This window comes from Passer montanus, unplaced genomic scaffold (genome assembly GCF_014805655.1).
Source record: "Passer montanus isolate IOZ18808 unplaced genomic scaffold, ASM1480565v1 scaffold227, whole genome shotgun sequence".
Taxonomy (NCBI): Eukaryota; Metazoa; Chordata; class Aves; order Passeriformes; family Passeridae; genus Passer; species Passer montanus.
In genome coordinates this window covers 223,767-246,296 of record NW_024366893.1, presented here as the reverse complement: position 1 = coordinate 246,296, position 22,530 = coordinate 223,767, and positions in this window count along the sequence as shown.

The following is a 22,530-nucleotide window of genomic DNA, read 5'->3' as shown; positions in this document are numbered from 1 at the left end:
ACCCCATCGATGATGAGCAGAGATCAGATTTGTCAATGTGCAACATTTAATATTCCTTAGTCAGAATTGCTTCCGGTTAAAATTGGCAGAAGTGGTGAATATAATTCTCTCAGTATTTTATTAGTGACATGGGAAGTTAATGGGAAAGTGCAGCTAAAAGTAGTTTTTCTAAGGCTAGAAAATACATTAAAGTCAGCATTGTCATGGATTACACCCAAGGTCACAGGATTCAGTCACAGCAATTGATTGGTATTTACAACTCAACAAATTGCTTTAAGCAAGAGTGACATCATGGCCCACACTATTTACCACAGGAACTACACACAGTGAAGCTGCAGAGCAGCACATCAGCTGTGGGTGGGTTAATGCACTTGGTGTGGGCTTGGCTACAATCAGGAGAATTCTGCCCTCCCAGCCTCATGTTCTGCACAAAGCTGCACTCTGTGAGCCCAGGAAAGTGAGGAGGCTGTTGTTAGGTGAGCACCTGAGCACTGCTGACCAACCACAGCATGACCACAGCATTCTTTTTTATTCAGATGGGAGATTAGAAAAAGGCACTTTCTACTTCATGCAGCTAATTGCATTTTAACTAAGAATAATTTCAGAAAGCAAGGTCCTACTTGCATCTGTTGCAAGAACACGATGCTCCCAGCACCCTGGCAGACAGAAGAGCAGGCTGTGGCCAGGCCTTGAGAACTCCTCCTTAGCCCTTACAGGCACTTGGACTCTTTCTTGCTTGGTTCTGTGCTGGGAGAATTGAACAGGAGCTTTGGAGATGTGTATTGAGGAGCTGTGCTTAATGATCCATGGAGGTCCCTTCCAACTCAGGACAGTCCTGATTCTGTGATTCCATGTCAGCCCAGACAGAGACCAGGGAATCCCAAACCAGGAGCCACTTCATAGGTCTGTGAAGTGTAGGAGCTGCAGGAGAAAATCCTTCAGCTGCCCTGGAGGGGTTAGGTAGTGCTTATTTCTCTCCACATGACTAAATGTGGAGGTAGGAGTGCTACCAAACCCCGTGGACAGCAGGGACACGGAGCTGGCTTTGTCTCAGAGTACAGTGGCCAAGGGACCTACTCCCCCCCTGAGCTGTGTGACCACCCCAGCCTGTGGTGTCACACAGCCCCAAGCCCCAGAGCACCTCCTCATGCCTTCCCTTCCTCACTCACCAGGTCACATTCTCACTATAAAGTCCATTTTCTTCCATCACCAAAGGAGGCAAGTCCCCTTTCATGTAATTGCATGTGCTTCAAGGTGCTTGTGGACTTTGACCAACAGGTTTGTACAATCAGACTTTCCCCCTCCCTGCTGGAATCTGTCATTCCCTAATGCATTACTTTACACAGCAAATTGAACATGGGTTTGTGGGAATTTTTGCCAACCTTTATGAATCCTCTTGAGTGATCTGTGGATGGGATCAGCAAACAAATTTTGTTCTAGCTCTCCAAATCCTGACACATGAATTGATTTCAGCAGGACACGTTAAGTGAATGATGGATCTCTGCCAAAAGGGCATGTAGGATTTTGCAGGGGGGAGGGGGAAAGAAGAAGACTTTGCTTTCCCCCTTTTTTCTTCTTCTCTTAGCTGGTCTTGTTAAGAAAGAGCAAAAGCACTTAAATTCATTGCTCTCAAATAAATTGGTTTTCTTTTCTACCCTCTCAGAAGTGTTTTTCCTCCCAGGCTTAGCCAGTTGTTGCCTTCCTGGAGGCAAGAACAGGTGAGATCCTGCTCAGTCCCTGAGCCCCATCCACCCTCGAGCCGCACCGCGGGCCCTTCCCTGGGCTCAGCTGCCCCTTGTCACCACCACCCCTCCTGTCCCTACCCAAGGCTCCACTGACACTTTCTCAAGCACTTTGAGGCTGGAAACAAGAACAGGGCTGTTTTAACAAATGCCAGTGGGCTCAGGAGCTGGAGGGAGCCTGTTCCTCTGGCTCCTGGGCAGCTCTCAGAGGCTGCTCTGTATGCCTGGCCAGGGCTCTGGATGCTAATTTGTTGGCACTGCAAACTCCCACTGCAAACGAGAGATCCCATGACCTTCTTCAGTTACAGATAACACAAACTGCAGTTATATTTAAGTGGCAGATTGGTTAACCTCAGTGACTCCATTTCTATCATTAATAAAGGGTTACATTACAAAGGCACCTTGGAGTTCTCGCAGGGAAATGTGGCAACCAGCCCTTTCTTGTGAGCAGTTTTCTGCACTGAGCTCCTGCTTTGGGCAGGCTGTGCATTACAAATGCTCTGAAACTCCAGCAGCAATGAAGGTACTGTTTTAGGACAGGTGTTGTGGCAAAACACACGTTCCAAACGAGGTGTGCTCTGCAGTAACTGTTATTGCTGCTGCAATTTCCAAATCCTCCAAAAGGGTTTGTGCACACAATCATCATGTGAAATCTCACCTGAGCTTTCAGTCATCTCTGGAGGAGGGCTGGTTTCAACCAAAAAAAGTCAAAATAGAGTTATAGAGATTTTTCTGTTTCTCAAAAAGACATCCAATACCTGAACAAAATACTCATTACCTCCTATATTATACTTCATGTAGCTGTATCATATTTATAGCTATTTTTACCTGTAACTACCTAAAAAACTACATAGGATTTCAGAGGACAGTGCAATTTTTGTCTTATTACAAGAGATGATGTGCAACCATTGTAAATTTAGCCTTGTCTGTTGTACACCCTTTATCTTGGGCATTAAGAATGTCATCATGTCCATCACAGAAACCTTATTCCACATCAGAGATGAATCCATGGCTCCAGATCTTGGGAAGTTCCTGCTTTTGTGTGCCCAGCAGGACCTACAGTGTGTTTCTATCAAAGCATGCCAACTGTCAGGCTCCATCAGTGTCTCGGGGTACCACCAACCTGTGTGAGCAGGAAAAACTGGAAAGTTCCACACTTTGACAAGTTTTTTTAAGCAAGGCTGTTCTTGTGCAGCTGCTCACGGTAAAGTTCTAGGTCCTTGTTTGCAGACACCCAGAGGAGTCCAATGCTCAGTTGTACAGAACCAGGTGATTCAGACCAGTGAGGCAAATCTGCTCCTTGCTGCTCATTTATCACTCCTGGGTCAATTCTGTGCCAGAACTGTCTTAGACCTTCTAAAAGCTGATGTAGTTACACAAACACAAAGTCATTATTGCCTTGGCTCCAGATCTGCTCATTCATCTAACTCCTCAAGAGCTGGTTCAAGAATGCTAATTAATAGTAGTTTATCATTAACGAGCTGGCTTTATTTACCAAGACTTGCCTTTGGTTTGCCAGGGACAAGGCTGCTGGAGATCTGTTGTCTGACTTGTATCTTGTTGAACATTATAAACTGGATTTATATGGTATGAAATGATGAATGAGGGCTGAGTCATTTCATGTATTTGCATTTCATATTGCCTGAAATGAAACAATTTGTTAAGTTCTACAACCTGTGTAATTATTCCTCTACATCTCAGGTAAGGAAATGCTACAGCTTCACTCTGCCATAGTGCATCTGAGCATCCAAATATATTTTAAAGCACTCAGTGAGATTTATCATCTTCTCCTTATTACTAAAATGAGACTCTAACATATGATGGAGATGCATCAAGAACAACACTTAAACCCACCCAGCAGTGCACCCACACAACAGCATGTGCACTCTTACACAAGAGATCCTTCCAGAAACCATTTTTCTCCTTTTTGTAGTTCCTAGAAATATTTATCATCAACTCATACAGTAAAGGAGAGCATCCTGCCTTTAAACCTGCTGGGTCAGATTATGCTGCCAGTAAAGAGGGGTGCTTGGGGCCACTGAGACCCAGAAGAGGTGAATTTTGTCTCTGTTCCTCTGCCACAGGACAGGGCAAGTGCAGATTAAGGGGGTGCATATGTGAGGGACCATGCACTGGGAATGAGCTCTCCCACTCCCTTTCCCTTTTCTCCCAGCTGCTAAAGGTGATGAGCAGGATACCAGTGAGATAGAGAGGTAAAAACCCAGAAATTAGTAGAGGCTTTTCCCAAAAGCTCAGTGCCAAGTGCTCAATTTCCAGCCTGCAGCACATGGGGATGTCTGCTGGCTCCCAGGAGTGGCACAGGGATAGCTGCTGGCCCCCAGGAGTCACACACAGTTCCAGAGCCACTTGAGGCCCTGCTCAGCCGAGTGGGGCAGTGGTGTCACCTCCCCAAGCAGGGTTCCAGCTGCTGCTGCTGCTTGGGAGAAGTCCTCCAGGCCCTTGCCCAGAATTCCGAATTCCTGGCACACCCCAACAGCTTCTTCCCTGTGCACACATCGCTTCCCTTCTCCACCTGGCCCACCAAAGAACCTTGAACTCCTCCTGACTAACTCCATCTCCTCTCCACAGCAGGAGTGAGACCTCTGGGACTGATATTCCTAGCACAGTATTTTGAGGTAATTACATTAGATTGGTGCTCTCCTTCCTCACTTATTACTTTGGCAATTAAAAAGCATTAACCAACAAAGTCAGAGATTGGTAGATTTACTGAATGACTGGATATTTACAAGTATATTGTACTTTAAATTCTTCCTCAGCTTTCAAAAGAAACTATTGTAATGTACATTAATTTATTACACTGAGCACTTCCTCCTATTAGATTCTAATGAGATAATTTTCTTCCTTCAAGCATAGAATTCATATCAGTAGAGGAGAGAAAAACATTAATTCCTTTCTTCTGTGGGTTATTTGGGATAACTCTGTAGTCCATTTCTGCAACTGGTTATTAAAGCAATTGGTAGTTCAATCCAGCTGAGTGGACTGAAATCACAGAAAGTTTGAACAACTTTGATCAAGTGATGCTCTGCTACATTTAAAGATGCAACAAAGGGAGAAAAAACAAACAAACAAATAAATAAAAGAAATCCCCAGACTCCAAATCTCTGCAAAACACATGGTGTGAAAAATTACATTACAGTATGAGATTTTAAGGCATGTATGATTCAGGGCAGCTGAATTAATACAGACAAATAACAAATATCATTACATGATAATATAATTATTACTTAGATTTGCATTTGGTGGGAGGCCCATGTTTTCATGATTTAGAACACACTGTCTCCTTCTCTAAGCTATGAAGCATTACAAATAAGATTTGCAGGGTGGGAGTTTGAGTTTTCAAATGAAAACTTTGCTCTAAGGCAAGTAAAATGAAGAGCTGTACATCTGTGGGGAAAGAGAGGCAGCAGGAACAGGGTAACCATGACCAGCTGACTCCTACCATGTTTCTTCTTCAGATTTCAGAACTCTTTAGTAGAAAGTCAGACCCTGAAAACAAACAAAAATCCCCTCCCCGGTGAAATGGAGCTCTGATGTAAGACTGCATGGGAAAATTATTGATATTTTCTACACAGGCTGAGGTGATGCCTGGAGAGCACTGGAGAACCTTGGCTGCATCAGGACCACATCCAGGATTTGACTCTGCAGGAGCCTCATGTTCACCTAAGCAGGGCTCAGTAGCTGCTGGTGAGAGTCTTGTGCCAAGCCCTTTGTGTGCCCTGCCACACAGATGTGCCACAGTCCATTCCCCAGTTAATGCCCAGTGAGCTGAGCCGTGCTCTGGGATGATGCACACTCCTGTGTGAGAGATTGCCCCACACTGAAATCGAAAAAATTGCATTGGCTCTCCCTTCTGTGCTTGTGGGTTTGGGTATAGGAGCCAAAATATTTAAAAATAAAAAGTTCTTTGAAGTTTCCAGTTTTTGCAGACCCAGATCATTTTGGCACAGGTCATGTCACAACCATCATTTGTCCTGAAGCTGAACTTTCTGAGCCATTTCAGCACCAGCTCTGAGACTGTGCTTTGAAACACAGATAAAGTCCTTGACTAATGCTGTTGTGAGCTAAATTCAGGTTCTGTCAGGGTGTTTTGAAATGCAGGATTTGGCTCAGAACAGATTATCTTCCAACACTTCAACATTTCAGTCTTTTCTTGGATTTCATTGTCTTTCCTTTGCTGTGATTTAATCCAGGAACAGGGAGAGGCTAGGTCCTTTGGAACTGCCCCTTGCAATGGCTTCTGTGCCACATCAGCCCCATTCACTCTGTCACTTGTGAGCCCATTAAAAACGGCTTTTGATGTCAGTGACCCCAGGCATATCAATAACAGGGACCTCCTTCTCCTTGTTCCCCATATTCCATCCCACACCCAGACTTAAGCTGGTTTGCAGTTTATAAAATTGTTGAGAAGATTGAAGGAGAATGGACAAATTCCAAATTCTCAGATCCGACTGACAATTTTGAGTCCCAGCAGACAGAAAAAAAACCCGTTAGGGTTTGTGACAAAACAGAATAGTTCCTAAATTTCACAGGTTGTATGTGTTGTTCCCTCTTCTTCAGAATTCCTGAATTGTGTTCCAATTTCCCCCAAAACATCCATACTGGTTTTGCTGAAATCTTTAACCAGGAATAAAACCAGCAGTTGAAAAATGTCTTAGGTGCTCCTTACACTCTCCATAGAATTACTCTGTTGGCTTATCATTGTGTCTTGTCCCTGTTTAGGGCTACATGGGTTTGGGTACCCAAACTCTCTAATCTCAAATAGATATAATTTTATGAAATGTACTACTTCTCTTTCTCATGGGAGAGGAAATGGTGATCAGGACAGGGACTGCCAGGTCAGTAAGTGGTAACAGCATCCCCAGCGCAGGGTTGTGGGTCACATCAAGCTCTCCCTGTTCCCCTAGTGCTGGAAAGATCACCCCAAATCCCAGGCTGAGATGTTGGGGTCCCCTCAGAGTGTCTCCTCTAAAGTGAGTGATGTTATGAATCTTTAGCTGTAAGTTCTACTTTTCCTGAAACCTATAGAAATATTAATTTAGCACTCGAGGATGAAATGCTGATTACTAGAAGAAGAAGGAAGTGCTCACATCAGGCAAAAGTCCTACAGAAAATACATTCATGCCATCTGCAGAGTCCCACGTGTCAAAATTTTGTGGGTGTTAATTGCGAGTCATGGCTGGAGTCAAAATGAATCTGCTGAGCTACCTTTCACATGTATTCCCAATCTGTGCAACAGTGATATCAACCTGCTTAGAGCTCTTCATGTGAGCACTTGTTAACTGACTTGGATTTGTAAACACTTGAAAAAATTCTTGCAACTTAAGTAAATCTTATTATGATTGGGGAAAATTCCTATGCTTTCTCCACATGCTAAGCAGTCAGAAAACAAGGATGTTTTAAATTCCTTCAATTTAAAAGAGTTTGAGATGTTCTTTGAAATGACAAATGTATTACTTCTTCCTGACCCAATTCCCACTTAATGGCTGTAGTTACTCTAAAACTGTTTCATATTTAGCAGAAAAATGGACAGCAAACAGAAAAAACACAGATATTTTAGAGAGCAGAGTGTGTTTATTTCTTTCCCTCCCCAGCTGCTTCTGTGTTGGGGCCATCATGTTGTGAACCAAGTCCAAACCCCACTAAGCTTGCAGGTATATGTACGGGAAAGGAGAAGGAATAGAGGAGAGAAAACACAGTCCTCATTCCTTCTGGGAGGATTTTTCCTTTCCTAAGTGCAGCAGCACCCAGCCTTGGTGCACTCAGGGAGTGTCCCATCCCCTGGTCCTCCCACTGCCCCTCTCTTTTCCTGAGCACATGGTAATTCACAGGAAAATAGACCAGGAAATTCTTTTGGCACTTCAGTTCAAATCAGTGTCCCGAATACCTTACACTCAAGTGACACAAAGCACAGGTACATCTGAGTTTTCCCAGCCCCCCAGAAGCCTCCCAGCCCAGGCATGGCTGTGTCTGTTTTCCCACTGGGAGCTCCTTGCCGGAGTCGGGATCACTGTATCCAGAGTATCTCATTCCTTGCATTTTTAAGGGAAGCAATTCCAGCACTTCACATAAGCAGAACCAATGCTCAGTTGTTTTACCTCTTTTCTTCTACCAACAGGTGACTTTGAGCTGAATTAAAATGGGACTTGTAATGAAAAATAGCCACTTTTGCTCTGCAGCCTCTAATTACTCACGCCATTAAACAGCTCCTGTAGAATGGAGAAGCTGCAGTGTCATTTTAATTTCTTTTTTCCCTTGTTGGTAACCTGTGCAGCATCCAAGGCACTGCCTTTGTGCACACTGAGCTGGGGCTGTAGAACAAAGTCTCTACTCCACACTCCATCCCACTAGGCTGTTTGAGGCAAGGAGCCCCCTGACACCCTTTGAGATTTTCCCTCCTCTTATTTCTTCTCCTTTTTATTTCCATCTCAGCAATCACCAGAGCTCTGGCTGAATGCAAGGCCCTTTCCTCTTCAGAAGATGACTGTAGCAAGACTTAGATTCTACCCCTTTCGAAGAAAAATGCTTCCTGACAGCTCTTTGGAAAGCAGGGGGAGTTACGTGCAGGGGTGACACTGGCAGAAAGAGTTGGCTCTCACCGTTCCCTGAAGCTGCATAATGAATGAAATGTTTAACAGAAGAGAGGATGTAGGGCTGGCAAAACCTATTAGTTAAAGGGCTTTTTGAAGCTGTCTGTCCACCACCTTTAGCTACCACTGAATGAAAATTGGTTTTGAAAGCAAAAGGGACAGACACTCTTAATCTTCCAGCTCTTCATCCTGCACCACCAGCCAGCCAAAGGCACTTGCAGTGCTCAGGGAAGGAACGAGTTCCTCAGCTGAGGGAGGGGTGCTTTCCCCTCTTTCAAATGGTTCTGCTCACAGCATTTTTATCAGTTAACAGTATTTACAAGCGCAATGTACCAATAAGGACTGAAACAATGAAAACCAGCTGTATAAAAATATGCTTATGTGAACTTCAGAGGGAAAATCAACAGAATTTTAGACAAACCAAGGAGAGCTACAATCTCTTTTCCAAAAATAAAGCTGTGCTTTAGTGCACCAGTAAGATGCCCTGACTTTTGACTCCTCTCTTTAACCACTGAACCAAAATTTCTGTGCTAACACTAGCCCTGCCCTGCTAATGCTCATTTTGGGGGTGTCTGCCTTAATGGTTCATGCTCACCTCTATTTCTGCATGGATTGAAGGAAAGAACAATTCCTGTAACATGGGGATAATTTGTGATATTTACTCTTCATGCAGCTTAGACCAAATGAAAAAACTTCTAGTTGCTCAGTGCAAAGTTGAGATTTGCCAAGGGCATACAAGCAGTTTATTCACAGGCCTATGAAACCACCCAGCAAGAGGATAAACTGAGGATTTTACAACTCTCTACCATCAGACTTGTAAGTAAAGAGTGAGAAACAGAGGTGGTTTCCCACACAGCAACGTGAAGACACAACAACTCTCTGATGAAGCTCATCCTACTTGAGACCCACCGCTGATTCAGTACAAGGGCAAGAGAGAACAAATCCTTGCTGAACCACAAACCCTCCACCACCAAATGTGGGAACATGACGTGTTAATTTATGCAACAGGATCTGAAGAGCAATGTAAAAGGAAAGAAAACCATCCCAGCAAATGTCTTGGGTGCGCCCTGGACTACTGGATCCGTGCACCTGGCAGATCAGCAAACTAAAGCAAACAAAAGTGGGAAGTAAGTTCATGTTTCTGAAGAAAAGAAAATAAGACAATTTCCCTCACCCCCATTCCAAGTTTGCATTATTCTACTTTCCCAGGGCTATTCCATGTTAGTTGTTACCCTCCTTCACAGCCGTTGTTTAGACAGCTTGAGCAGTGGCTGCAGAAGTGCAGTAGGTGTTTATGCAGTTGAAACTGTAGCATACAAGTGCATCTTTGGTCCTAATTTCAGCAGGAAGAGATTGTATGGACAGAGAGAGAGGGTTCAAATAGATATAAAGTCCAAGGAAGAATAAGTCCTTGAAAGCTTTGTCCCAAAATGTTAAAAACCAGCATTTAAACAGTATTCCCTTAGTGGTATCTTGCTGTTGAGTTGCAGGGTTTGCTCTCTGGAGCCCAAACAGCTCCCACAAAACTGAAGCCTGGAGAAGAGAGGGAGGAGCTCCAGCCCTGCTGACAGAACATTTTGCAATCAGCTTGACAAGGACCAATTTGTTAATGACAAAGTGTGTGTGTGAAGCGTGTGCGTGGCAGGAGCACAGCAGTACATTTGGAAATGTGCGGGCTCTTGGAAAGGCCCTGGGTCTGTGACCTCACACACCTGAGGGACAGCCCTGGGACTCACCAGCTACCAGCAGGGACCAGGGTGGTCCCTCTCAGGTGGAACACAGAGGCAAAGCTGGACGGAGTTCCAAGGAATTGAAAATTAAGACCCTGTGGAGAATGTTCAACTTATGTCACAGGGGCCTGAAAAGCTGAGCCTGGGGCTCTGGCAAACCCAAACCCAGGCCTGGCTGGAAGAGCAGGCACAGGGAGAAGGACAGTAAGGGTGGGGCTGTTCAGCATGGAGGGGAGAAGGGTTAGGAGAGATTTCCTTGCAGGATTCCAGGGAGAGCTTATGAAAAGGAGGAAGAGGGGCTTTTTATACAGGCAGATAGTGCCAGGACAAGGGGGAAAGGTTTTAAACTGTCATAGGATGGGGTTGGATTGGATACCAGGAAGAAATTCCTCCCTGTGGGGTGGTGAGGCCCTGGCACAGGGTGCCCAGAGCAGCTGTGGCTGCCCCTGGATCCCTGGCAGTGCCCAAGGCCAGGCTGGATGGGGCTTGGAGCAACCTGGGGCAGTGGAAGGTGTCCCTGCCCAGGGCAAGGGTGGCACTGGATGGGCTTTAAGGTCCCTCCAGCCTAAACCAGTCTGGGATTCTGGGATTCAATGATTTTCAAAGACCTGGAGGAGTGGCCTTAGGGAGGGAGCTGGAGAGGTTCAGCACCCAGGAACAGCTCACAGACAGCAGTTTGCTATTGCTGTTGCTTCATTTATTACCATCAATCAAAATGTTTACCTGCAAAGCACAGATTTATTGAAGAACTTAGTCCTTTGCTGTACTCAGAGTACTGAATAATTACCAGCCATTTCAAAACACCACATTGCAGAAAAATAAAGGAATAAGCTGAAGGTAGAAGGTACCATCAATTTAACACCAGCCTGAGCAGGTGTGTGTATGTAGCAGACTGTAATTCACTGCTGGGGAAAAATGGTCACTGATTTGTGTGCTACTTTCTGCCCTTTATTTAATTTAAACAAGGCTGGGCAGAACAGATTAAAACAAAATATAATGAAATACAGAGAATGTGCTTTGTCCAGATGGAAGTGGCATTTGAATGAATGGTTGTACAAAACAGAATGTGTATTCTTGTTTATGTGAAATCAGTATCTGCAGACTAAAATGACTGAAAAGTATCTATACAGGTCTACTTAAAACTGGAAAGAGAGAGGCAATTTGGAAAATAACTATTTTATCTGCTAGCAAGCTGATAAGGGAAGCAATGTGACTGAATGTCGCTTTTGTCTGAAAGCACCCTCAGAGATAAGAACCAGAATCCTTGCAGGGATGTGTGGCCAGGCTACATTACCCGCTGGACACCGCTTAAAAAACCCACCCCTGACTAAAATGGCAAATTACCGACTTGGCAAATAGAGCAACAGAGCCCCGGCCGGTGCCAGCTGCCGGCCCAGCCCTGCGAGGCACCTGAACAAAGGCGTCTCAGAGCGCCGTAACCGAGGATGCTCAGGTGGATGCGGGGCCTCCCGGAGCGCCAGACACAGACAAATTCACAGGCAGGCAGCGCAGCGCTGGGCTGGCATGAGGACGTGGGTTCCGGGGGCCATTCCCAGCACAGAAGACAATCACTGGCAGGTAATAAAGGAGGCATTTATGCGATATGTCAGCGGTTAGTGCAGAGCTTAAAAGAAATGAGATCATGTGGCGAGATAGCATTCTGTGCCTTCCCCCGGGGGAAGCGGCAGCGCTGTTATTACTGTGAGCCATTGTTACCGCTACTTCTTTGAAATAAAGCGTGCCACAGCAGCGTCAGCTGATACCTGTGCGAGCGCGGCCGGGCCGGCGCGGAGCTCTGGTTACGGGCTGCCAGCGGGGACAGAGGGACCGGGCTGCCACCCTCCTGCAGCGCCGGGACAGCCGCCATCCCCGGGTCCTGCTCTGCCCTGAGCCATCCCCGGGTCCTGCTCTGCCCTGAACCTTCACCCGGTCCTGCTCTGCCCTGAGCCATCCCCGCGTCCTGCTCTGCCCTGAGCCATCCCCGGGTCCTGCTCTGCCCCGAGCCATCTCCGCGTCCTGCTCTGCCCTGAACCTTCACCCGGTCCTGCTCTGCCCTGAGCCTTCCCCGGGTCCTGCTCTGCCCTGAGCCATCCCCGGGTCCTGCTCTGCCCTGAACCTTCACCCGGTCCTGCTCTGCCCTGAGCCATCCCCGGGTCCTGCTCTGCCCCGAGCCATCTCCGCGTCCTGCTCTGCCCTGAACCTTCACCCGGTCCTGCTCTGCCCTGAACCTTCACCCGGTCCTGCTCTGCCCTGAGCCATCCCCGCGTCCTGCTCTGTCCCGGACCGGTCGCCACCCCCGGGTCCTGCTCTATCCCGCTCCTGCTGCCATTCCCCGGTCCTGCTCTATCCCGGTCCTGCTGCCATCCCCCGGTCCCGCTCTGTCCTGCACCAGGAGCCATGCAGCCACAGTTCCATTCCTTCCTTTCCCTGAATTTAGTTAGGTGAGAGATGAGCAAAGAACATTATGGTCCAACAGCTACTGGCTTTAGCTCATTACTCTCTGGGGAACAATTATTGCATGTGTAGAGAAGGTTTCATTTAGTAAGAGACCCTACAGCTGACAACCTGCACAGTGGCCCAAGAGTGAACTAAAGCTAAAGGTAAAGTGCACTAAAGCTCCTATTCCCATCAGTTTATATGCTGTGAAATATTTCACACCATAAACTCCACAGAATAAACAACAGGCTTTCGTGTGTATTAGAACTAGCCCAATTTCTCTAATCACATGAGGTCACAGTTTTCTCTCAGGACAGTTTAGAACCTCACAGTCAGCTGTTGGTGCCCAGACGGAGTGAATTGAATAGCCGGAGACTTATGCCTCATTTATGATTAACAGCATCAGTGTCCTCAGTCAGCTGCCTGCCAACCACGTTCCAAATGCCACTTTATTTCAGACCTCAAAGAGGGCACAGAAGACCAGGTGTGCTGCTCATGCATGGAACATGTTCCCAAATCAAGGGCTGGCAGGTGCACAGGGGATTCCCGAGGAAACAGGCTGGCTGTGGCTGGAAATCACTGGGATGCTGGGCCAGGAAAAGGAGTTTTGGTGACCACTTCAGTTCTTTCATATCCACCTTGAAATGGAATCACTGGAGGAAGCTGTGGGAGCCTTTCAGAGCAAGAGGAAGCCAAAGGTAGATTGCTGACAGAGAAAAACACTCCATCTCCACTCTAGAGCAGTTTCCACCAATGACTTCAAAAACTTCCAGGACCTCCAGGTAAGCAGGGAAAATGATACCACAGACCGAGATTTATATTGAAAAGCAACACATTCCAGTGCACAGGAACCTCACATCTCAGTTTACTGAAACCCCTGCTCTTCCCTGCAGGCAGCTCATAAATGAAGAGAGCAAGTGGGATTTTATTTCCAGCTCGTACTTAGCAACCAAATTACCATGCAGGCTTGGGGAGGAGAGCCGGGCTTTGCTCCATTCACAGGGGGGCAGCAGGTGGGAAGAGCTAAAATCCACCTCAATCCTGAGAGCTCATTTCTTTGTTGGTACCACTGTAGAGGTGCTTTAAGATGCCACAGTCCTTCAAGTCCTCCAACCCACCCATTTTCCACTTTTGGATTTTTTGTTGAAACAGAAGTGAATGACACATTCTTTTCTAACAGGACCTAATGACAGTTTTCTTCCACCCTCAGAAGATTTATTTCTGGGGCATGGAATTGTAATTACACAGGGGATTCCACTAAGACAGTATTTCAGCCTCCAAACAAAAAATTAATTTTGCCCAGATTTTGCCAAGATAATTGCTCCTGGTATTCCATTTTTAGATCTCATCGCTTGTCCTTATGAATATAATTATCAGACCTATAGATAGGACTAGCAATTTGAAAAATTATGTGTTTAACTATATTAGATTGTAACTCCATAGACAGTAGAGTCTATAGGCTACTCTTTCCCTTTGACAAGATTAGATCAAGGAAAAAAAGCCCAAACAAATAAAAAGATTATGACCTCTAATTAAATGGATTTTTTTGTTGATACAACACATACAGATACTTCTCTTGTCTGATCTGCCTCAACCCACAGCCTTACCTACAAGGAATCAAACAAAAACCTTCTGGAACAGCAGGTCTGGCACTGCCCAAAGATTTAGTCCCTCAAGGCCGATTGCCATAAATTATGAGATTTGCCAGAAATTCCCTCTACTTCCTTAGAATTCCATAAATAGGTCCCAATTGCTGGAAAACTGTTGAATAATGAATTACAAGGATGTTCTTTCATTTGCTGCAGTCTAGCTTTGGTGGGCTCTAAGCAATTTTTAAAAAACTAGTGGATTAAAAATTAGCATGAAGCCCCCTCATTACTTAATAATAACAGATTTTAAGATATTATCATATTAAACATTAAAAACTGCAGTCTTAAAGGGGGTGGGAAACCTAATATGGGCTCCCACACAGAAGACTCCTCCTAGTCTCCTACACCAGGGTATCTGACCTTGATTTTCATTACATTTTCAGCCTGGGACAGATAACTCACTTTGTGGTTAATTATCCTGCACAGAGTCCATGGCAGTGGTTGGAGTGTAGAGCTCTTGTGGGCACAGACAGATCCATTAGAGCTTCAGTGAGGACACGAGCAGACCCAAGCTGAAGAATTTACCAACTCACTCCACATAATTACTGCCACCCTGAGACAGGCAGGTATGGAAGGAGGAAGAAAAAGGATTTTTTTTTTCCTTCCCTGCAAAGTGTCTGGTTATAAATGGATGGCAGTGCTGAGATGAGGACAACCTGAAATTCTTGTATAAGGAGACAGGGTTCTGTAGGTTCCCAGCCTTCAATTTCTCCTTCATGTTTCTGACTTAATAAATACCTGAGCAGACCTGCAAGTAATTAGTTTAAGCAGGGATTGCTTTTGGAAGAGGTGGAAAGTTAAGGATGTGTTGTGCCAGAAAGGCAATGAGCAAATCATAGGGAAAGTGGTCAGAAGATGCAAAGAATACAATGGAAAGAGCTGAAAGGTATTTTGGAAGCAGCAATTGCGACACTGCAGACAAGTCTTGGCGCAGGACTCATAAGCAATTAGAGAGAATCCTAATTGCATTTCAAATATGTTGAAAACAGCCTTGCAGTTTCACGTACATGTGAAGTGGGGCTGAAGTGTGATTCCCTGCAGAGAAGAGTCAACCTCTGCAGGGTGGCAGGGCCCTTTGGCAAACACCCCAGCAAAGCTCACCTGGGCAAACCTCAGCAGAGCCAGAGAGGGCACAGTCCCAACACAGATCTGGGCTGCTGCTGCTCATGATGTGACACGCTCCAGCAGGGTGACAGTGACACCAGGGTGGCACTTCAGGGGTCCTGGCCCTGCACAGGCAGCACTTGCTGCAGGAGAGGCTCTGCCTTTGGGGGATTTGGGGAGGTCAGAAGTGGTGAGAGCCTGGGGAAGAGCTGTCCAGGGCAGCAGCTGCGGGCTCACTCCTGCTCCAGCAGCATCCCCTGCTCCCCTAGCCCAGGACAAACCCCACAGGTTGTGCTCAAAAGGAACTGCTGCATTTCACTCCACAGCTCCCATGAGAACAGGAGCTGCCCTCCAAGGTCTGCCTCCTGTGCACCCCAGAGTGTCTCTGGAAACAACCAGCATAATCAGGCTGCTGTCATGTGTTCTGTTATTAAAGACTATAGACGTTCAAAATACATATTCCCTTAAAATACGTGGGGAAAAAAGGCATCTTTTTGTGGTGAAGTATTTTCCAGCTGCTACATAATCTGCAGCTTCTCTTTAGAGAAAAGATGCGGAATCTGATGAGCATTTATTTTCAAGCAAATGTGCTCACCAAATCCAGCTTGGGCAGCTGCCACCCTTTCAGATCTACAGCAGAATTCTTGAATTTAATTTTGGGTTTTGGTAGCACCTCTGTTCACCAGGATTTGCAATCTCAGCAATTGGGGGTGGGAGGGAAGAGAAAAAAGACTGAAAAATGGGATAATTCAGTTATTTTTGCACACCAAGTGCAGAGCTGTCATGGGGAGACTGCACTTTTTGGTCCTTGCCCTCCTGCCTCCTTGCCTGTGCTGGCACTGTGAAGGAGGAACAGCTCCACTCTCTGTTACAAACATCCCCAAAAACGTGTTTCTCTCAGTGAGAACTCAGTACAAGGTAAGTACAATTACCTGGCTGCTATTTGTACCAAAATGGTATTTCATTTCTTTCACACAACGAGCTGAAGTTTTGCGGGTCCTGGACAGATTAAATGCAATATTTTCCAGCAGGACAGACAGTTTGGGAGTTCTGGGAGAGGCTCTTTCTGCTGCTGCAAAAGGATCCTGACATTGTCAGCTGCTTTGCCAGTTCTGTGGCACAGCAGAGCCAGCCAAGCAGCTCCAGCCTCCTGGTCCCAACGAGACCAGTTGGTTGTCTCCTAGGAGATCAAATGCCTTATTTTCCATGTACCTCACTCTGCAGCCTCAAGGAGGATTCATTCAACATTGTCCTGCAAATACTTTGAATATTCAGTTTGCAGTAGATTTATCCAAGGCTGAGATAAAGCTTTTCAGCATTTCAGTACTTGTTCAGTTTCATTGGAATTTACTTGAAGTATTAAAAAGAAATTAGTACAAACATGACCTGTGCCTATATAAATATTTGCCCATATTTGGTAAATGTTTATATATGTAATTTCTGAAAAGCACTTCTTACTAAGACAATTTCCAGGTTTTAGAAAGAGAAAAAGGATCTTTCCTCCCTGCTTTATCCACACAGTTAGAGGAAATCAGTGGTTAAGCAAACTTTTCTAAAAAGGCTTTAAAAAGCACGTTTTGCAAGTTCGTTTAGTTTTGAATGAACTTGAGAAATTTTGAAAGCAAACATCACTCGAGGATGGCTAATTTAAGAGGACCAGGGAAAACCTCCTTTGCTATTTGAATTTTAAAGCTTGGCCAAAGTCTTATGTCAGCTGCCTTGTTCTGCAGCCTGTCTTTGAATCCTCTTAGGAAAGTCAGGGATACCCACTAACAATGGAATTAAAATCTGTCTTTAGGACTGGCAAACCATTCAGAGCTGTCTGGCTGCTTAGCATAGACTGTGCTAGGCCTCAAGAAGATAATAGGCCCCTAAAGAAGCAATAATTTTCAGATTGTTGTGTACAATGCAGTGATAAAGCTCCCTGTCACATTTTTCTTCCCAGTTACTGAAGTTCCCATTCAGAGGAATTGTCACAGCTTCTTCAATCCAAACAAGCACCCTTCCGGCCTTGTTTGCATTAAAATGTGATAAAACTAAAGGTGACTTTAGCACAGCTGTGCAGAAAAGTGGATTAGGTCAAAGTGACAGCGTTTGTTAGGCCCTGCCACAAAGGTGGTTCAAGATTTGTCTAGAGCACTGATGTGGGAGAAGCAGGGGCTTCTTAAACCCAGACATTTGTAATACGGCCACAAACAACAAACAGCATTTCTTTCATCCCTGCGCAGGTTCCCAACGGCCTGAGGCCATGCTGCTGACCTGCTGTCACGGGGGTTTGGGGTTTGGGGCTCGGGCCGGCCCCACACGGGGAGGCCCTGCCGTGCCCCATGCCCGTGCCCCATGCCCGGCGCTGGCGGTGCCGGGGCTCGGAGCCCCCCGAGCTGGAGCTGCCCAGGGAGCCGCAGCTCCAGAGCCCTCCCCCTGAGCACAGCCCTGCTAAAGCTTTCGGGGAAGGAGGGAGGCAGCGCTGTTGTTGGCAGTGCGGAGCAGCCGCCGGTTCCTCAGCCAGCGCGGCCTCTCCGCACCGTCCCTTCCCCTCCTGCTCCCATTTTATTTTACTGCTGAGGGAAAGGCCCACCGAGGCAAAAGCCCTGGGCAATCGCACCCTTTGCATGCCCCCTGCTGGCAATGCTTTGTATTTGTCTGAAGTGGGGCAGAGCATCGTCTTCTGCAGGACCAAAACCACTCCTTATGTCGAGGGCTGGCAGAATAATCACTGCGAGTCCCACCCGAGCGCTTTGGGTCGTCTGTGTGGAACCGGGGAGAGGCCACCAAAACCCACCTTCTCCCCACCACTCTGCCATTTAGTTCTTCAGCTCATTTATGGTTTCTAACCCAGAAGACAGAGATCCGTTAACCTTTACAGCCCACAAAAACTGCAGAAATGCGCAAGACTATTTTACAGGAACAGCATTTACACCTCAGCTTCTCCATGGTGTACTTTTACTGGTCAAAGGTAATACAAAGCTTCCACATTTATGGGACTTATTTCCAACACAAATTTTACAGATAGTTGTCACCATTTCCATGCCCTGTTCTGGTGGAAATGTGCACCAGGACTTGTGGCCCTTCAGCAGGGGTCAGAGCTCAGCAGGGATGTCTGTGCCACAGGATGCTGCTCCATCCCGTGGGACCAGCAACAATCACTGTGTGAAGGAGCTGTGTAAGGCTAAACTGAAGAAAAAATAATAGGGAGCACTTTAAAGAATTTTGGATAAGTTATAAAAGTAAGAAATGTCTGAAAGAGAAATCTCTGCATCAGGTATTTCTTACTAGCAGAAGAAAGCATTATTTTTTTATCTTTACTAGAGCTTATTAAAGGTATTGGTCTGCTCTTTTGATGTACGTCACTCATTCTCCAGTCCCAGTGAGGGCCAAGCAGAAGCACATTCCTATTTTTGCACGTCTAACCAAAGTAGCTGTGGACAGCTCTCCTCAAAGGTTTCCTCCAGCTGGTAAAAGCTGGAACTGACTGTATCCTAATGAACCAAACCCCAAACCAGATACAGCACCACTGCCAGAGAGCTGCAGCCTCAGAGAGCTGAGTGCCAAGAAGGGTCAGGTTTTGGGGGAGATACACTGGTTTATTGGAAACAGAGTGAAGAGCTCAGGCAACTCTCAAAAACACCATTTAATATAAACTTAGACAATCTACTGCACCTGCAAAACAGTGAGTGTCCTCTGTCTCTGCAGAGCAGGGACAGCAAGGCTGAGAAAGCCCAGGAAAGCCCTGAGCTGGAGAGCAGCAGTCCAGCCCCACAGCACAGGGCAGGGCAAACCAAATCCTCTCCTGGCTTATGACAGGGCTGCACAAGCCTTTTTGCAGAGCGGGCAGACCTACCTAAAAGAGAGGTCTGGGGCGGGGCTGACATTTTTGGAAAGAGTTCAGGAATTCTGAAGGATAGAACCTCAAAACAGAGGGCAAAAACCTGACTTTGGAAATTAACACATGCTGGAAGCACGAGTGCCTGAAGCCCAGCCAGATAAGGAGCCAGCTGACATTTTAAGAGCTCTGGAGCTGGCAGATGCTCTCTCTCAGAGCTTGCTGCATCCAGCACCCATCCAAAGGTGTAATACCAGCACCTTCCCCTGGAGCTCCACACAGCCAGCTGGGCAACAAGGTAAGACAGGTGAGACAGATTTTAATGACTACATTGTCCATGGTTTGATTTATAAATTCATTCTCCATGGAAATTAACCCCAGAACTTCCAGTTAGGTATTTTTCCCCCCCAGTTACAACTGGAGTAGTAGACAGCTAATCTTGTATTTTTCTCTAAATAAAGCCTTATTTGCTGCAATTCAAAGATTCCCTCTACAGGGAATTTTTTAAGTCTCAAACTTCACGATCCTCCTTGTTTGTGATATTATTCCTCACAGAAGATTCGTTACTCCCTTTTCATCTCTTCAAATGTATTGAAGACTTGAGTTTGAGGTCATGCTCAATTACAATTAATTAACCTCAGCCCACTTGTGCCTTTGCAAACTCTAACTAGGCAACTCACAAGTGCAAATATTTATTATAAATCCCAGAATGGGTTGGGTTGGAGGTACCTTAAAACCCATCCAGTCCCACCCCTGCCATGGGCAGGGACACCTTCCACTGTCCCAGGGTGCTCCAAGCCATGTCCAACCTGTCCAATACTGCCAGGGATGGGGAGTCCTTCTAGAAATTACTGTGAAGGAAAGCAAGGGGAAGGAACAGAAAATGAATGAGTAGTATACTGATGTGGAATCGGGTCTAGAGATTATTACAGGGATTCAGTTTTACTGTGGAAATATCACAGTGTTATTACTTTGATAATTAGCCTGGCCAGGCAGAGGGCCAAGGTGTTAACACTACTTACTGACTTTAATAACTGGTGCTAGGATAGAGTTTATGTAGTTTATAACCTGATTCTTCACACTTACACTACTTAACTGAAGTGCAAATTCTGCAAGCCTGTAAGAGTGGTATAATTCCCTTAAACTAAGCCTCACTCCTAAGACTGACCTTTAATTTTATATTGATTAAATAAAATTTATTTCTATGCCCCTGAACACACCCCATACTCTGAGCACTGTGAGCAGTGTAATGACACTCCCAAATATTTGTATCCCTTGGTTACTCAATAATTATGATCTCTATTATTCTTATTGGACGGATTTTCACCGCGCTACAGCCTCGTTCTCCAGAGGCAGAGAATGAACTGGCTGTGCCTGTGCCTGCTGCCTGTTGCTGCACGCCCCCAGGTCAGCAGTACACTCCAGCTCTAATCATGCCGAGATGACGTGAGCTTCAATTTTTCCCAACCTGAAGGCAAATGCCTTCTTCATCACCAGAGTGTATTTTCATTTCAAGGCACACAGAGTTAAAACCTCCAGGCTTTGGATTCAAAGTAAATGCATTAAGCACAATTTGGTGCAGCAGTTAGAGGATGCACAGTGTTTAACCTGCAATCAGGGCTTTTCCTTCTGCTTCTTCCAGGAAACGAGAGAGAAAGAAATGCCACTCACTTTCAGAGATATGATAAATGAGACCAGCTCAGTTTGGTGTTCTATTTCAAGAAGTGCATTGTTACAGTTAAGTGAGGCAACATTTCACTGTAGAATAAACATGGGAATATTTTGCATGCAATTTATTAAACCTTTCCTTAAGTAAGAAGCTAACACTTCAAAATATCTTTAGTGTAAAGGATTCAAGAGCCTAACGTATCCTGACTACTAAATACAACTTTCTGTGATTCTTTTCATGTACCCGCTTGCCTCAAACCAAATACATGTGAAAACCCAAAGCCCAGAGAGAGAGATTTTATAGCTCCCAGTCCTCGCCTGTGTGCATTCTGACAGAACTTTGATTATGTACCAGATATCACAGAGACAGGATCATTATTAGTGTTAAAGCTTTCGATTCATGCAGTGATTTTTTACATTATCTTTTCACTTTTCCCTTCTGCATGCCCAATAAAATTCCTGGGCTGGAGGCTGTGGGATGAATTGACAAATGACACTGTCTGTTAATAAAGCAGGGAACTATTTGGGCAGCTGTCCAGGGGGCAGAGTACCAGCCCTAGAACACATCTCTCCTCTCTGGTGGGCCCCAGTGTGTTTTCTAGGGAGTCTGCAAAGACAGCTCCATGTCCAGGATGGTGCATAGGTGACCTGTGAATCTCAGGTCACCCATCTCCTCTCTGTTCAGCACTCCAGCCCTGTAGAGCTCTCCACAGCTCTGCTGCTGCCTCACATAGTTGCTAAATCAGAACAAACACACTCTAGTGCTGCCCAGGCACATCTCTGGGAGGGCTGGTATGTGGAGAGCAGCCCTGCTGCCTCTGGCACGCTGCAGGGAGCACAGGGAGAGCAAGCTGTGGTGTTCCATTGAGCAGGGCTGGGACCTGCTGCACTCAGGGCCTCCCTGAGCAGCCACGCACCCCAAGGCAGCACAGCGAGCCCTGCTCTGCCTCTCTTAGCATCCTTCTTGTTCAGCATTCCAACAATGACACTCAGTGATATTCCAGGCCTCCATTTCCGTCTGTTACACAAGAATAATTTATGTTATTCTTGTTAAAGAATGTTACATTCAATGAAATCTGAACAAGTGTTGAGAAACTTCCACCAGCTCTGAACACTGATTTGTGTGTCAGGAGCATCACTACAGGTATAAACACACAGAAATATCCATGCTGGAGTAACAACCTCACAAATAAGAGCCCCACAACCTCCCTAGCTGCTGATTTTATTGAGAGATCGCAGCTACAGGAGCATCATCTCCATGGAAAGCTTCAGAGTGACTTCTTATCACTTCCAACAAAACCCAAAGCACCCTAAATTTTCCAGAGCACTTCCAGAAGTGACCACAGCTGACTTACGACTCTGATCCAGACACTCAAGCTGATAACAGAGCTCTATTCTTAAGTCCCTTCACTGTTCTCCTCAAGGACTGTTCAGAGATGTTTCAGAGCTCAGTCAGATCCTTCAAATGTTCATCACCATTTTTCCACCCTGCAGTGCCTCTCAGATTTTGTGAGAATGTAAATGATGGTGGGGCAAATAAAATCTGGACAGTGAAGCCCTTTCTGGAATTTCAGTGCAGACATTGTGATAGTAAACTAAGGCATTGTCAAAGTCCTAATGGGATACATAAAAAACTGAAGCAACCTTTTAATTCCTGCACTGATACTGTGAAGAAATCCCATGGGTATGGAGCATCTTTCGCTTGGTTTAATTTCCATTTCAAATTACAAAAGCCTTTCCGTGTTTTTACTTTATTGTCAGTGCGGCATA